The sequence below is a fragment of the Prunus mume genome, linkage group LG1 (assembly GCF_029339155.1).
Source record: "Prunus mume cultivar Tortuosa linkage group LG1, ASM2933915v1, whole genome shotgun sequence".
Lineage (NCBI taxonomy): Eukaryota > Viridiplantae > Streptophyta > Magnoliopsida > Rosales > Rosaceae > Prunus > Prunus mume.
In genome coordinates, this window is record NC_142698.1 from 955,847 (window position 1) to 973,569 (window position 17,723).

A 17,723-nucleotide genomic window follows, 5' to 3' on the forward strand; every position below is an offset into this window, starting at 1 on the left:
GGATGCATTTATATCTTCAATGAAGGCTTCCACTTGCCTTGCTACTTGTTCTACCACGACCAGGGCCCAACCAGATTCTAGGGCTGAGGCCCTACTTCGATCAAACAGAGATGGAGACCTCATGTCTTTGAAGGGCAAGGATGAGAGAGACAAACTTAAGGCCGCCATTGAGACTTTGGCGATCTTTGGTTTTTTCCCAAATCCACGGTTGGTGACTATGATCACCTATCTCTTTGGCCAAGGTGGAGAAGTTTGCCCCCTCGACTCCGTTCTCTTCAGGAGGAGCAAAGGATAAGCCACGACTTGGAGCAATGGATTATCTCATGTAGTACAACCATGAGCAAATGCGGTATCGGTGGAAGCGTACTGGGAGAGAAAGACAGTTTACCTTGTCCGTCGGAAATAATGCAATGGAGAGCTTTAGGATTGCCCTCCGCACCATTTTTCCCGACGCTTAGGTTCATACTTGGTCATTGGTTGACATATTTTGTACTTAGCTAGTTTCTTTTTATTTGGTCACCACATGTGGTAGAACTAGCTTAGTTATTATTTCTTGAGCCTTTGGTGGATGTTTAGGCCATTGCTTGGCCCCATTTTGTAATAAACTTTTGCCCACCTATATATATGATATCTTTTGGAAGAGGTTCTTTTATGATGCTCGTTCTTTCAATAAAAATCATTATTTCACTACAAAATATTTCCTTGCAGTAGGCTATCTCTTCGCCATTTCCCAAACCGTTGGATAATATTTTTTCACTAAACTTCTAAACGACCATAGAGGGTTGGAGAGAAAAAAGTGTCATTCATTGGGATTATTATCGATCAGTATTTCCAAAATCTCTTTTTATCACTTTATTACTAGCCTCTGCTTGGCCATTCGATTAGGGATTGTACGGGGTGAATTGAAGCATCCTAATTCCCCAATTCCTTAAGGCGGCTTGAATGGCTTCACCCATAAAAGTTGTCCATTGGTTGGTCATGATAGACTCGGGCAGGCCGAAACAATGGATGATATTCTTCTCAATAAATTCTATATGACCTTCTTGAGTGGGACGGCCTCTAACCCTTTTGTGAAAAAATCAGTTGCTACCAAGATGTACTTATAGCCCTTGGATGACTTTAGGTGGATTTGGCCAATCACATCCATTACCCAACCTTTGAAAGGCCAAGCCTTGACAATGGGGTTCATTTGTTCGGGCGGAAGGTGTTGGATCGGCCCGTGCTTTTGACAATCTTTGCAACCTTTTGCATAGTCAATGCAATCTGTTGAGGATGGTCGGCCAATAATAACCATGCCTCCTTCAAAGCCACCTCATCTTGATGCCAGCTTGATGCGCACTGCATATCCCTTCATGGACATCGGTCATTGCTACGAGTTGTTCTTTTTTGGCCAAACATTTCATGAGAAAGTCATCGGAACTTATACGAAACAATACTTCATCTCTTATCACATAATATTGGGCCCTTCTGCCGAACTTGTTGGCTATGTGACCCATTTGGAGTTTTCAAATATTGTACGATGTCGAGCCTCCAATCATTTGGTACTATGGTTAACACCATAATTTCAGTCTAGGTCCCTCTTTTAAAGACAAAGGAGAGAGATCGTTTCTCTACTTTAAAAAGCTCCTCAAAAGAGCCCCTCGGAGATTTGCACTTCAGATGCTAATTAGACCATAACGTTGGCCTGAGAGTTAAGCTACCTTGGTAGGTGGGCGAGTCTCACATCATCAAAATCCTCCATCAACCGGCTTGCCAAGGAATGACACCCGAGCAAAACTTGGCTAGTCACCTTGTAGTTGTCGGACAATTGTTTTAGGACCAACATTGAGTCTCCCATAACCGACACACTATTTGCCCTAAGCTCTTTCAAAATTTCCAACCCGATGATCAGGGCCTCGTATTCAGCCTGATTGTTGGTACAATCAAAGTCTAATTGAAACGAATAACGAGTTCGAAATCCTTAGGGTGATGCAATAATGATACCGGCCTCGCCCATGTTAGATGTTCGAGACCTGTCACAATAGAAGAGCCATGGAAATGAACTCAATGTGCCGATCTCGAGGAAATCCATCTCTTCTATTTCAACACAAGGGTGGGCGGCCAAGAAATCAGCCAAATCTATCCCTTTGACAACTTGTTGTGGCATGTATTGGAAAGTGAACTTTGCCAATGCCATCGTCCATTTTCCTATCCACCCTCTAATGATCAGTCGAGTGAGCATGTGTTTTATCAAATCAGTCTTGGCAATTATATGCACCACGAAGGGCAACATGTAATGCCTCAGCTTGGTTGCGATAAAGTATAAGGCTAAGCAAAGTTTCTCCACTAGCAAGTATTTTCTCTCGGTGGTCATTAGAATTTGGCTAAGGTAATATACCGCTTGCTCTTTGTTGCATAATAAATTAGATGTTGTGTGGAACATTGCAAGGATGGGACTCTGCGGTGTAGCGTTTGCCACAGATTGAAGGTTTGCGGAAAAACATTTTATTCCTCACATAGCTTGTTTGATTGCTTCTTTATATCATGCAGCAACCAAAAATAATATATGCGGATCTTGGCGACGTGTGGAAACTTTGCTCAGATTGCTATTCTATTACTATCATGGATCCAGAGGAATGCGATGCCCATATTTTTGAAAACGTGCGTAGATTTTATATAAGTTTAAATCTGAATGTGGATGAAGACATTCCTATTTCATTGGTGGACAAAGATGAGATGAACAGAGTTCATAAAAAGAATTATGAGGTGAGATTTGGAATAAAAATAGAGTACATAAGTTTCATTTACTGTACATGCAAGATAAAAAGTATAAACAAAATGTACTAAAAGATAGCTAATTCATTGAGCAATTTTCCATAACTTGTTTGGGTTTTATTTTATTAGAAAAATTATCAAGTTCTTAATTTAGATGCCTCGGGACATAATTGGCTTAGCCACCAGCATCTGGGATTTCAAGCCTATCGTGACGGTAAGATTTTCATCCACTCCGGAGTTAATTATTTTCCTTCTTTAATAAAGTATTTAGCTATATATTTCTAAAAAAATAAAATATATTTAGCTATATAAACTATATTGATAATAAACTCATATATTAATTAGTATTTGTGATATAAGATCTTTTATGTTTGCTTTTGCATCAAATCAATAGATGTTCAAAATATGAAGAAAGAATTGAAGTGGAGAAAAAAGCCAACAAATTAACCATGGTGGAAAGTTTTGCAGCACTTTTCGGCAGCAACAAAGGGAAGAAACAACATTTTATATCATGTCAAAGAAGGACACAACATTCCGGTAGCAACAAAGAGAAGGAACAAAGGGACCACTTCGAGTCAAGTATTTTAAACATACGGTATGTTGATTAGATAAGAAGAAACAATCATGTTATATAAATTCGTATTATATTTCAGATTTTTAATTCTATTGGCTAATCAATAACATATCACTTCATTTGTATATAAAAAATAAAATAAAATAAAATCAATCAAAGGGTTTCAGGTTTTAGGGAATAACTTAAAAATAAATTAAAAAGTGTTAAAAATAATAATAATAAAAACTGGAAACGGCCCAATATTGGGGTCCACTCAAAGTACAGATAGGCTAGGGCCTTTAGGGGATTCAAAAGTATGCCAACCCCAAGCACAAAGACAGCCCACACCCAACAAAAGGCCCAAAAGTCATTTGGGGTTTGACAATTTAATGGGCAGTTGTTGGATAACCCGTTAATTAATATGGGCTTAGAGATATGGAGAAGTTGATTTATTGGGCTTTCCAACCCAACCACTGCAGCTAACCGTTTCGAGAGCCAAGTGAAACCAGGCTTTGAATTCTCATACTTATCCGGAAATATTTGAGATCAATCCAAATATATTTTTCCTTAACACATTTTTTAATCCACAAAAAATAGATGCCCACCATCACAAATTGGTGGCTCACTATTGATAAGTGCCTTATTTCTTATATTTTTATATTTTTTATATTTTAATTTTGTAGAGAAAGTTGTTTAAAGATAGATTTATTACGTTATTTTCTTTATTTTTAGCTTTTTTACACTCTTAGAAGGTTTTTAACAGAAAATCGACGTTTTGGAGGAATTTTAGCGTAAGGCCAATTGAAGAAAGAAGCTAAGACATTGAAAATCGCTGTGCCAATTTTTTATAATTTCCTATGAAGCCAAATGTTGCACATCATTCAAAAGTCCATTATTAACGAAGGGCTTTCCCCTTGAGCCAAGAGAGGCCATGTGGTTCTTTTTCTTTTTGTTAAAAGATTATATGTGTCCATGTTGCTCTACATATTTTTTTAATCAAATATTAATTCCATTAAAACAGCCACAACAGGCCAAAGAGAACAACATCAATGAAAACATGCAAAAGAAATCAACAACAACGCAAACTAAACAACAAAGAAGAAGGTGGTTTGTGGAACCAGACCTCAGCACACATCTTCCTCTTAGCCAACAAGTGTAGAAAATCTGCAACAGAAGCTGCTCCTTCACTACCCCCCCATTCAACTGCTTTGAACATGTTACCCCCAAGAACCAGCCATGGAATGGAAGGCAACACTCTACAAAATAAATATCTCCTCTTTTTATTTTATTTTAATAAAATAAAATTTCACTACATAAACCTCATAAAGTTCTGTTTATAATAATAAAAAAAATGTTTTAAAAAGTAAAAGCAAATAATCCATCACTAGTAGCTGCATACTGGGGTGGATCCACATAGGGACAAGAGGGGTCAATTGACCCATGCAAGCCTGGAATCGATCATTGAAGGCGAAGATGTTGATCCCTATAAATTGCCCACAAACAGCTTGATAAAATGCTTCAAAGGGCGCAGCACACCAACACGAGCATGCACGTGCGCAGCTCTTCCTTTGTTTTTTTTTTTTCCTAAAGTCAAAACGATGACGTTGTACAAATTACCTTATTTCCTTTTCAGCATTTAAGTATATGTCTTTGTCCTTTTACTTCATTTATTTTTATATTACTCAATTTACTTAAGTTTACAATGTAAACAAGGAAGTACTCAAAATATGAAAAATTGATTTTAGTGCAAAATACGATATAGGCTAAAAGTGATGGCTCATTAAGTCAATATATACTTCATCCTAAAATCCCATAAAAACAAGTTTTCTTATTTGATGTGTAAGGAATAAAAGCCGCCAAAAATTATCTTGAGAAAATGATTATTCTGAAAATTCATTTTTCATATTTAGCCAATATTTGTACATAAAATATTTTTTTTCATATATGATATGAATACATGAAGGGACCTATGGTCAATCTATGTAAAAAGTCTTAGATGTTCAATCCACAAAGAGTTTTACAAGGATAACCTAACTTTTACGTATTGAGGAAATATTTGCTCGAATAAGCTCCCCCTAAAGAATGTCCCCAAGATGTCTTTTAAGGCGTAGAATTAGCAAGGCTTATTGAAAGTACGGTTAATGAACAATCGGCGGATAGAGCCGGAGGTGCCTGCCGTTTGTAGGATTGGGTTTGCCAGCATGGGTTACGGGGCTACGTTGGGCGCAAAATCAGTCGTGGACATCGAAGGTACCTACTGATCCCTACTACTGGGTTTGCCAATGTGAGTCATAGGGTCTTCCCTAGTGTCGTACTCTTTCCACGTGTCATGGCGTGAGTGGTGGGTCAAATATGGTACAAATAATCACTAACACTTTTAACATATCATTCCATGAAGTTTTTTTTTTTTTTTTTTTTTTGGGCTAAAGTTGGGGAGATACATGGAGATTTTCTCACACACACTGCCAAGGTGTAACGAGATTCGAACTTAGAAACACTAGTATGCAACATTTTTCACTCGGCTAGACCTTGTTGGCTTCCATAAAGCTTTTCCAACAGTGCCTTAATTATCTAATTATAAGTACAACACTTTTAACAATTTATTCATGTTAACTATCGATGATATATATTTAATATTTAAAATTTATTTACAAAGATAAAGTGTCTACAATTTATTATTGAAGATTGAACAAACAAGTCAAACTCAAACTAAGGACGTGCATGCCAACAAGGTCATCTAGCTCAGGAGAGAAACTCCCATTGCACCTTTGTAGTATCTATATGTGAGGAAAATTCCCCTCTTTTTCTAACTTTGGCAACAAAAATAACAAATTAAGAACTAGAGTTGGGCATTTCATTGGCAAAACCAATAAACTCGCAGAACTAGACCGATCGGGCCGATTAGGTGTGGTTTTTTATTATTATTTTTGGAAAAATCTTTGTTAAACCGAATTGGACTGTTCAATAAGTCCCGTATGTCATTAGAGGTTTCTTTCTGTTTGGTTTAACCGAACCAAACTAGATTGTTTATATTTTTCAGCATCAACCACGTGTTGTCTCCCTTCCTTCCCACATGTTCTCTGTCTTCTTCTCCCTCTTCTTGTTGTCTTCTCTCTCTCTCTCTCTCTCTCTCTCTCTCTCTCTCTCTCTCTCATTTCTCACTGTCATTTTCTCCTCTCACCTATCTCTTCTTCTTCTCCTCCTCCTCCTCCTCCTGTATTACGTCCTACTTTTCCTCTCCCTTATCCTCTTCTCTCCCTCGACTCCATCACAAACGTGATTTCTTCTTCTCTACCTCAACTCATCTATGTCGTTGCATGTCAATATTTGCTTGAATTTGGAACCGCTTGACTATCTGGATTTGCTGCCATTGACCGAATCTGACCAAGAAACAAACTAAATTGAACCAATTTCTTGGTGAACTGACCATAGTCTATAGAATCATTGGGTGGTTCAACATCGGTCTTCAGAACTGGAAAAATGATGAGCTTTGTTTGGTGTGCACTTTCCAACAATCTCTGTGTGTTGGTTCGATTGCGTAACTCTAACTCAAACCTAACTCAAGCCATCTCGTGATACGTTACAAAATGCTATGGCATTTTATTTGTCATAGTACATGAATTTAGACTCGATTTGTATTTTGGTCATTGAATTCGCAAAATGCTGCAATATTTTCTGAACTCCACTTTCGATAGCACTGTTGATGATCCTGCGTTACTTTTTCTGTCAAATTTAGGGGGGAAACAATATTTTTTATTTTCTTTTTAATGGGCAAAAGTATATTTTTTTGTTCGTCCTCCTTTGTCTTTCTTTTCAATTGATCTGGTCAAGATTAAGGAATTGGGTTGGAGGACAGATCTAGTAGATGATTGGTTGAGGGGAAATATCTTATATGGGGGATAGAAATGGAAGATCTCATGATATGGGAGAGTGCAGGTCAAGTGAATGGGGATGGTGTGTAACAACTCGACTCAAATTTATCCATACTCGTTTTAATGTGAAACCAATTTGACCAAAACACCCATATTAGGTAGGAAGGCTTTCATTTTTTTTTCTCGAAAAAACAATCATAAAAGTATGGTTTTGAAATCTAGCTTTGACATGGTTAGATAAAAGCTCGAGTCCACAAGTGTTTAGCTGCAAATAGCAGGTAAAACGGTGTTAAAATGAGCAAGTTTTGTTGAAAATGATTTTAGAGGCAACATAGTAGTTTCCGAGGAATTTGTTTTTAAAGACCTAGCAGCCCACCTCTATTCCCTAGCCAACCCCTCTCTCTCTCTCCTCCTCTCTTCTGTCACATCCAAACTTTGATTCACCATAACTTCTTCGTGTGATGTCGGACATGCACAAGGTTCGTCATGGATTCCAAGCATGGTCTAAAATATCGATGATATCGGAAATATCGATAGTCCAAAAACATGAAAATTTCGATGAAAATATCGGGATATTATTGATATCGATAAAAATTGAATAAAACCCATGGAAAATGTAAGAAAAACTTGAAATTTTTTATTGAAACTTTGGAGAATGTTTATTTAGTCAATTATCTATTATTTTATCACAAAAAATTAGAAGGAAATGCATTGCATGATGGATCTGTGAGTGTAGAAAATATGTAGTAATTAATGAAAAAAGATTAAACACACCATAATCATTTATATATGATGATTTACTACACTATTTTACACTTCATACATTGTATGGGGGTCTTTTTGTTCTAGCAGCCTGACGAATGGGCTTGGGCTGCCGTAAGAAGAAAACGAACAGAAATTCCCCAAGTATCTGAGTTCAGAAACCAAGCTCCTGAAAGAGTTTTTGAAAGGTTTGATGAAACCTTAGAAAAATACCCTCAGGTTCTTTTCACCAATAGCCAAATAAACATAATAGATTGACTAATGGCTTAGCATGAGAAGCTTGTGGCATGGGAGAAAAATCATCATGAGTTTAGCATGAACAGAGAGAGATAAGCGTGAGTTTCTTACAGTGAACAAAGGGTTAAAGTGGAACAGAGGAAGATTAGACAGATTTCTTTCCTAAGGGGGAAGAGAACGAATGAAGAAGAGAATTGGGTGGCTTGAGTAAAATTTCCAGTTTGCTTGAAAAAGCGTGGTCAGGCCTTGGATGGGTTGGTTTTCTGGGTAGCTAAGGCTCTCTTTTATAGCCACAAAGAACCCTAATTTCGTCTTAACTTTTCCTCCCCTTTTTCATTGCTCATTTCCACTTTATCTTCTTTGGTGAATTTCTCCCATCCAAGGAGCATGGGTAAGGAACCCTTTGTGGTTCCAAGAGTTTGACGCAGCTGGACCTTAGCGCCACCTGCTTTCCTTATGGGTTTTCAAGACGGAGCTTGGAGAGGAAAGGAGAGATGGAGGGAGTTCTTTGTCCGATGGGTACTCGTCCTTCACGCACAGATTTCTGTTGGTTCATGCCATGGCTCATTGTTTGACTGTCTTGGAGTCCTAATCAGAATGGAGCACGACACTAGGCTTTTCATAAGGCTTTGGGCTGGGCTTGTATGTATAGTGTTGGGTCTTTATCTTGTTACTTCTATCTTTTGACAGTTTTCGTCAAGCTGTTGGAAGCAGTTTGCCTGTTGCATTTTTAACAAAGTATTTGGATGCTCTAATTAACATAGGGTTTCCTAAGCAAACTACTGTATTCTCTAAGGCATTGAGTCATGTTCTCTCTCTCATGCTAGCCCATGTGTTTGGGCTCAAGAAATGTGCTTGAGTTTTGGGGCTCCCAAATAGCCCAAAACTTCCATTTCTTGGCTCATCAATGGGCCTCATGAAAGCTTGTTACCATCCATACCACAACCCACTCAAGCAAGCCCCGGGCATTTGCATGGCTTGGGCCCACTTAAGCTTGTAGCGTGGTTGGGTGTGAAATAATAATTTTCTACTTAGCATGGCATGTCAATCGGAGTGTTTTAATTTTATCGTTCTTGAATAGAGGCATGATGCTTGACGAGGTCATTAGCATGGGCTCGGAGAGTTGGTGCTTATTTCAACTCTTAGCATTAGAGATTGCATATTTATTTGGCATGACATGTGGTCGTGGCTTGTGCAAGCATGAATGAGGAATTTTGTATGCTCCGAATCGAGTCTTTTTCTTAATAAGGCATTATGTTGGGCCGAGAATTTATTTGGGCCCAACCCTAGATTTTTGGGCCTCAACACATTGCATGGTAAGATATATGAGTGACTTAGTACCACATACAGTTCCTATGAGGTTCAAATTTTTCACTATCTTCATCATCTCTATGTGTAGAGTAAGTGTATTGTGAAGAGTAGTCATCAAATGATAAATCCCCAAAATAGTTTTGTAAGTAATTGTTAACATGTCACCCATATAAATATAAATATTTTAGCATATTATCACAAAAACATAAGTGATATGGTGATTAAGGTGTCGGAGGAGTAAAATGGGAGGGGTTTAAGTCCCCTTTGTGTTTTTTTTTCTCCATTTTTTCCTTCTTTTTCCTTTTTTTCCCTTTACATCGATATTTTTGATATTTTTGCGATATTACACCGATATTTTGACAAAATATTGCTGAAGTGTGAGCAAAATTATCGACATCGATATTTTCCGATATTATTGTCGATATTGTCGATATTTATACGATATGTACATGGATATGTTCCGAAATATCCGTGATTCGAAAAAACTAAAATATCCTCGATATTATCGATATTTCAGACTATGATTCCAAGAGGGGATCCGAGGCGAGCCTGTCATGGTGGTTGGTGGTGGATGGTGGGTTGGGTGTAATGAGAGAGAGAGAGAGAGAGAGAGAGAGAGAGAGAGAGAGAGAGGTGGCTCGTTGAATTTGGGAAACGGTGAAATAATTTTTTTGTCAATTTCTTTAATTTATTGTGAAAGGTATAGTTGGATTTTAAGGTTTTGAAAAAAAAAATAGTGGGGGTGAACTTGGACATTTGATGGGTGTAAATAAAAAAACTCAGAAAAAGACAAACTAAGGTTGCGTTCTTTGTTCTTGTTCTTGTGGTGGTGGAAATAGTGGATTTGTTTGCAAAGTAGTGGTGTGGGTGCTAGCTGGTGTAAGTGATGGGAGTTGGATTTGTAATGACAATTTTACCCTTAAATTTAACAAATTTGGCTGTAGTACCAACACTACTAACGAAAATGGAGTTGAGGAACTACAACAGCTTTTTGCGAATTCGATGACCAAAATTTAAATATGGTCTAAGTTAAGGGACTATAGCAACTAAAAAAGAAAATACTGTCGAGTTTACAAGGTTAGAAAAAACTCAAGTTTGGCTTTGTTTCTTAAACAAATTGGTTAATTTCATTTACTAACCAAGTTGGAATCCGCCAAAGATGAGCAAAATTTGATCCAAACAAATATATATATATATATGTATATATATATAGAATAAGTGATAGTTTTTATTGATAAACGAAAAAAAAGTATGAAATAACTATGTGTCGAATATGAGTAAATCTTCTCATGTGACCAAATGCAACAACATGTTGAATTGATCTGCCGAGAATCACGCACAACCCAAAAATAACTAAAATCCCTTATTGATCAACTAGAAGCACATGTACTCAACCGTGCAATACATATCTGTCGCGCAATGGCATAAACGGAAAATCAGTATAGAAAGCCAAAGCTAAATAGAAATAAAATAACTTAAAGATAAAACAAACTATAACAAACTCCTAAAGAGTTCCCGAGAATTATTAAACTTAAACAAACTAAAGAAGTAGGAACCACTCTACATCCTCCAAGCAACTCGAAGAGAGCCACAATGCCATACTAGCTAAACCTATAGTATTGCACTAGCTAAACCCAAATCTAACACAATCCGACATCATCCTTGTATACATGGGCCAAAAGATGACGACTATTTCATGGTGACGATAGTGTTTCATGGCAACTTCTTCCACATCACAAAACAAAATAACAAAGAAAGATCAAGTCTTATTTTGCAGGCGGAACGATGTGGTTTCCTCCATGGAGTGAATCTATGCCGGGGGGCACCGTCTGTTAGCCACCTTTTTTTCGCTGACGATAGCTTTTTGTTCCTACGGGCAAACCGACAAAACTGTCAACAACTTAGCAATATTCTCCACAAGTATGAAATGGTGTCAGGCCAGAAAATAAATTTGGAGAAGAGCTCTGTCTCATTCAGTAATAATATGCACCGTACTGATCAAGAAAACCTAGCGGCAATGCTGGGTGTTAGAAGGGTTGACCAACATGATGTTTACTTGGGGTTGCCCACTCATGTGGGTAGATCCAGAAGGCATTGTTTTAATTCTCTCAAGGAACGCATTTGGAAGAAAGTACAAGGTTGGAAGGCCAAACTGTTAAGCTTTGCTGGGAAAGAAATTCTCCTTAAAGTGGTGGCACAAGCTGTGCCTATTTATATGATGAATTGCTTCCTCATCCCGAAAGGTCTTTGCGATGAAATTCAACAAGTGATGGCACGTTACTGGTGGGGTGAGCAAGATGGGCACCGTAAAATACATTGGCTCCGCTGGAATAAGTTATGCTTGCCCAAACAGGAGGGTGGGCTTGGTTTTCGTAACTTATATGCCTTTAATATGGCGCTCTTCGCCAAACAATTATGGCGCTTGATTCAGACCCCAACCTCTCTAGTGGCTCGCGTTATGAAAGCCCGTTACTTCAAGAACTGCTCTATATTAGAGGCACAACTTGGACATTCATCCTCCTACATTTGGCAAAGCTTATGCAAAGCACGTGTGATCATTGAACAGGGAACTCGTTGGCGAATTGGGAATGGCAATAGTGTGCGTATATGGGGAGACCGATGGCTTCCTAGCTCTGAATCTCTCCAAATTTCCTCCCCACAAGCACAGGGGTTTGAGGAGGCAAAAGTGTGTTTTCTCATTGATCCAATCACTATGCAGTGGACGGAGGACCTTTTGCAAGCTTGGTTCTCGGTCGAGGAAGTGAGGTGCATTCGAAACATTCCGTTAAGCTTTAGAGACCCACCAGACGCTTTGATTTGGCATTTTGAGAAAGGTGGTCAGTACACAGTGCGGAGCGGGCATGAAGTTGGTCGTCGGGTTCTGCTCCAGCAAGACGAGGACGACACTACCACGAATGGTGGACCAATTGTAGCTTTTGACAATGTCTGGAAGAAGATCTGGAAAGTCCGGGTGCCTCCAAAGGTCCGTATTTTCATTTGGCGCGCTCTCTTGAATATTTTACCTACCAAGGATAATTTGGGTCACCGTGGCATCTCTGAATTGGGAGGATGCGTGTTTTGTGGAGCTGATGAAACGGTGGTCCATGTGCTTCTCCAATGCCCCATGGCTATTGATTCTTGGTCTCTATTTCCGGCCTGGGCTCACTTTAATACTGATTCCACAGAGGAGTTCAAGATGTGGTTCCATGGATTTGCTGCGGATCACCCCACTCATGAATTAGAGAAAGTCATGGTGTGCATGTGGATGCTGTGGTTTGAGAGGAATCAAATGATCTGGACAGGACGACATCGGAGTTCCACAGAAGTTGTGAGTGGAGCAATGTACTGTCTGCAGGAGTTTCAGGAGTTACACCCCCCTCCCAAGAACCATATTTCACGTGCCAAAGCCAAATGGCTACGGCCACCGACTGGAGCTATTAAAATAAATGTGAGTGGAGTGTTTCATGTTGAATCCAGCTTTGGTGGGGTTGGTTTGGTGGTCCGAAATTATACGGGTGCTTTTCTTGCATGCAAGTTGGTTGTGCTACGTGGAGTATCAAATCCCATGCATGCCAAGCTAGTTGCATTAAGAGAAGGACTAATCTATGCTGCCAAATGGTCCAACGTGGATTGTTATATAGAAGGGGATTCTCAAGGCGCTCTACACTCCGTACAACAGGGCCAAGCGGATTTGTCCCACCTTGGTTGCCTAATTGAGGATTGTAAAACACTTTTGGCCATACAAGAGTGTGTCTATTTGAGGTTTACAGAGAGGAAGGCTAATGGGGTTGCAACTCGCCTGGCTCACTATGCTCTGCATTCCCAGGAAGCAGCAGAATGGGTTACTGATCCCCCAGTTTTCTTACAGGATGTTTTGTTTTCTGATGTTATGTAATTTTCCTTGTTCTGTACGTTATTGGCATATGTGGTACTCTTTCCTACCCCGGGGTTTTTCCCTTGTGGTTTTCTCCGGGAAGGTTTTAACGAGGCCACACTCTACATGCCTTTTATTCCTCCCTTCTAATGGAATGAAATCAACCTTTTCAAAAAAAAAAAAAGAAGAAAGATGTTAGAATAAGTCTTGATATTAGAAAAGAAAAAAATTGAATAGTTTCACTCTTCAACGGCGGTTGGGAATTGACCCAATGCATTTACCAGTTATAGGGCATTTAAGAAATGCGTGAGTCCGCTGACAGATCCATCCAGTTGCCCCATGAGCTGCTGAGAAGATGTCGGCACCACCCAATGCAGCCCCACGATCTAGAGAGATAAATTAACATTACTTCAGAGAGAGAAAGTCAATACCCCCAAGCCCAACCAGATCAGGCACGCTTCGCAACACCCACCACCCTTTCCTCGAGGCAAACCCATATTTATTTCATTCTACTGAAAATAGCCATTGTGCAACTAAATAATTTTATTTAATAAATTAAAAAGTCAAGTCTTACTTTACATATCATGAATGTGGAAATGGCTTTTTTTTTTGTTTGGTTGATAAAATCACAGACAGAAATATTATCTAGTTGGGTTATGTGTGGAAAAAAAAATTATGGTTTTATCTAGTTAGAAGAAAGATGTCAGAAATAAAATCAAGCCTTACCTTTATAATTGTGTCTTTTTGGAGAATCTAAAAAATTATGTGATGAAAACTGGTTCGATATGATATGTTATGATTAATATTTGGCATGTTTACTTATTATGAGTAGAAAGTTATGAATCGAGGAAAATTTCATGCCCACAATACATGTAACCAAAACAAAACAAAAACAAAAACAAAATTGAGTTTATAATCAACATGAAATAAGTGTGTCCAATTTACTTATTTATTAACATCGAAGTCGTCTTTTGAGCTTTCTTTTTTCAAGACTTTGGAAAAAGGTGTGAATTAATTGGTAGTTGTATACATAAATGTAATATGCATATTTTTTATTTTCCAATTTGCGTGTGTTGACCATCGTTTGATGACAACTTGCTTCACATCTCTTCTCCTGATATGTAAGCGTTACATCTCTAAGACATATTTCAGATAAAGAAAACTTCCACTGTTTGACATTTTTAGAGGGTCAGATTTGCATTATTCAAGTGTGTCCAATTTTGAGCTTTTTCTCTCTGTCCATTCTTAACACTTCTTGTTGGTATTCCAAATTTCTACTTGTACACCTTTTCATTATTAATTCTTGATCTACAGATGGAGGAAGTCGATATTCCTTCCCATTTTCTCTGTCCAATTTCATTGGAAATCATGAGAGATCCCGTCACCATCTCAACGGGGATCACATACGACCGAGAAAGCATCGAGAGATGGTTATTCGCAGGCAAGAACAAGGCTTGCCCCATCACGAAACAGCCCTTGTTCGACGGCACAGATCTCACTCCCAACCACACTCTCCGCCGCATAATCCAAGCTTGGTGCACCCTCAACGCTTCACATGGCGTCGAGCGGATACCAACCCCAAAGTCTCCGCTCGACAAATCCCAGATCGTTAAGCTCATCGAACAAGCCAAGAAATTGCCTAACACCAACCTCCATTGCCTCCGGAGGCTCAGATCCATCGCCATAACACAAAGCGAAAGGAACAAGAGCTGCTTGGAGGCTGCAGGAGCAGTCGAATACGTGGCCTCAATAATCAACAAAGCTCCCTCTGATGATCCATCTATAATCGAAGTCGCTGTTGAAGTCTTGTTTCTTCTGAAAGGCTCGGAAGCTGGCCTCAAAGATCTCATAAGCAACGATGGCGATAATAATATCGTGGAGTCTTTGGTCAAAGCATTGAAATTCAAGAATTTCCAATCTCGAGCTCACGCAATAATTCTATTGAAGTCTGTTTTCAAAGTGGCAGATCCAATCCAGTTGATGAGTGTCAAGGTTGAGTGCTTCCACGAGATAGTACATGTGCTGGATGATCGGATTTCACAACAAGCGTCCAAGGCGGCATTGAAGCTTCTTGTGGAGCTCTGCCCATGGGGAAGAAACCGAATCAAAGCCGTGGAAGGCGGCGCAGTTGCAGTCCTCATAGAGGCTCTTCTTGAGACACATGAAAAAAGAGCGAGTGAGCTGATACTAATCCTTTTGGATCAGCTTTGTGGATGTGCAGAAGGGCGAGCTGAGTTGTTGAAGCATGGGGCTGGGCTAGCCATTGTGTCCAAGAAGATCCTTAGGGTTTCGCACGTGGCGAGTGACCGGGCAGTGAGGATATTATCCTCCATTTGTAGATTTTCTGCAACTTGTGGTGTTCTTCAGGAAATGTTGCAAGTGGGTGTTGTGGCCAAGTTGTGTTTGGTGCTTCAAGTGGATTGCAGGTTTAAAACCAAGGAGAAGGCAAGAGAGGTTCTCAAATTGCACTCCAGAGTTTGGAAGAATTCTTCATGCATTCCTGGTCATTTGTTGCCTTTTTATCCATCTTCATCTTCATGATCTCACACATCATCTTTTTTTCTTTCTTTTTTTGTGTATGTGCATAACATGATGGATCATCAGATGCATGCAACTCAGTTTTGAAGAAAATTGGGGTTCAATTAAAGTGGGAGTTCAAGAATATAGAAAGTTTCACTATTATAGTTTATTATATTATTGTTGGAACATTTGACTCATATAATATAACATGAGACCGATCTGTAGTTGGCTTGGCATGGCACATTAGTTTTTTGTACGATCTAATATTTTGAAACTAGTCGAATCGTAAACTTAAACAATTTCTTTTAAACACAAATGATCAATGAGGTTCCACTCAGTAGTAGTTGGGATATTAGATTATTCGTTTATGATTATTGTTCCCTCATGGTAATCTTATAAATACTTATAAGCAGTGAGTCGGCTATTAATCAATTTAATTCACCTTCTTCTCGAGCGCATGAATTAGTTATATAAAACCCAAAAGAAGTCATCTAACTATCTTCAACTAGGGATGGCATAAATTCCCATCGGGCCAGTTTTTTATTGGGCCCCTCGACCCTAATGGGGGAAGATTTCAGGAAAAAGTCGGGGGCGAGTATGGGGATTCCCAAATTTGAAAAATCTCCGGTTAGGAATGGTATTGTTATCCCTATCTCCGTACCCGAGCCAACAAATAATATGTTTATTTTAATCAATATATAATATAATCAATAACTATATTCTCGCAACCTTTTAGGGACTGGAAAAAGTTAAAAGCACTGCTAGCTTTATATATGTTTAAAAGAAGAACTGTAAGTGAAACTAATACAAGGCATGCTTGTTTCTATTTGGATCTTCTTCCATGTGAAGTGGACGGATGGGTGAACAGAGCAATATAATATTTAGTTTAATATTTATTTTGAGTTTCAGTAACTATATAATAAATAATATTTATTTAGTTTTGTCAAATTGAATTGAGATTATTTTGAGTTGTTGAGTTAAAATTTTTAATTCAATTGAATGTAATTGAGTTTAATGATAATTTAAGATGAAATTTAAGTGTTATAATGTAGGATAAATATTTATTGAATTAAAAATCAGGGGATTCAGGGCGGGTTTGGTAGGATGTAGCCCCAATGGTGATGTGGATGGGGAATATTTTTTTAGTCGGGGATAGAATCAGGAACGGGAATGGTATTGCCATACCCAACCTCGAACTGTCCTGTTTCTATCCCTATCTTAAACTTCAACTGCATCAATTCTCAATTCGATCAATTTTATATGGCTTTTCTTGTTCTTCTCTTGTCTATACTTGGTCGACCCCATGACACATATCCAAGTAATTTGTTGGCAACAACACTTTCTCCTTCTTCTTGTCCCCTGTTGAGACCCAAAAAATCCACAATCGGGCCTGAATAAATTCCTAGCCTGAAACGATATATTATTTAGAAAAGGCCCAATTTGGAGCACACAAAGATCTATCACGCACAAGTCACACTTCACGTGCCATGCCAAATAAATAATCCGTCATGCTAGGAATCAAGATTAAGATTATAAAAATGCATTAGTTCTACAAACCCATGCCAATTATCCGTCATGTCACACCCAACCACGCTACAAGCCTAAGTGGGCCCAAGCCACTCAAATGTCCAGGGCTTGCTTGAGTGGGTTGTGGTATGGATGGTAATAGGTTGTCATGAGGCCCATTGATGGGCCAAGAAATGGAGGTTCAGGGTCGCTTGAAGCTTCGGAACCCAAGCCCATTTCTTAGGCCTAAACATGTGGGTGAGCACAAAAAGGGAAAATAACCCAACCAAAATAGCCCAACCAAAATGGTCCACTAAAATTAACCAATATAGCC

General features: G+C 38.8%; 1 pseudogene; it reads left to right on the plus strand.

Moving 5' to 3' along the window:
- Positions 1-14,539: 14,539 nt before the first annotated feature.
- On the plus strand, positions 14,540-16,182 carry LOC148920623 (E3 ubiquitin-protein ligase PUB23 pseudogene; annotated as a pseudogene).
- The last annotated feature ends 1,541 nt before the right edge of the window (positions 16,183-17,723 follow it).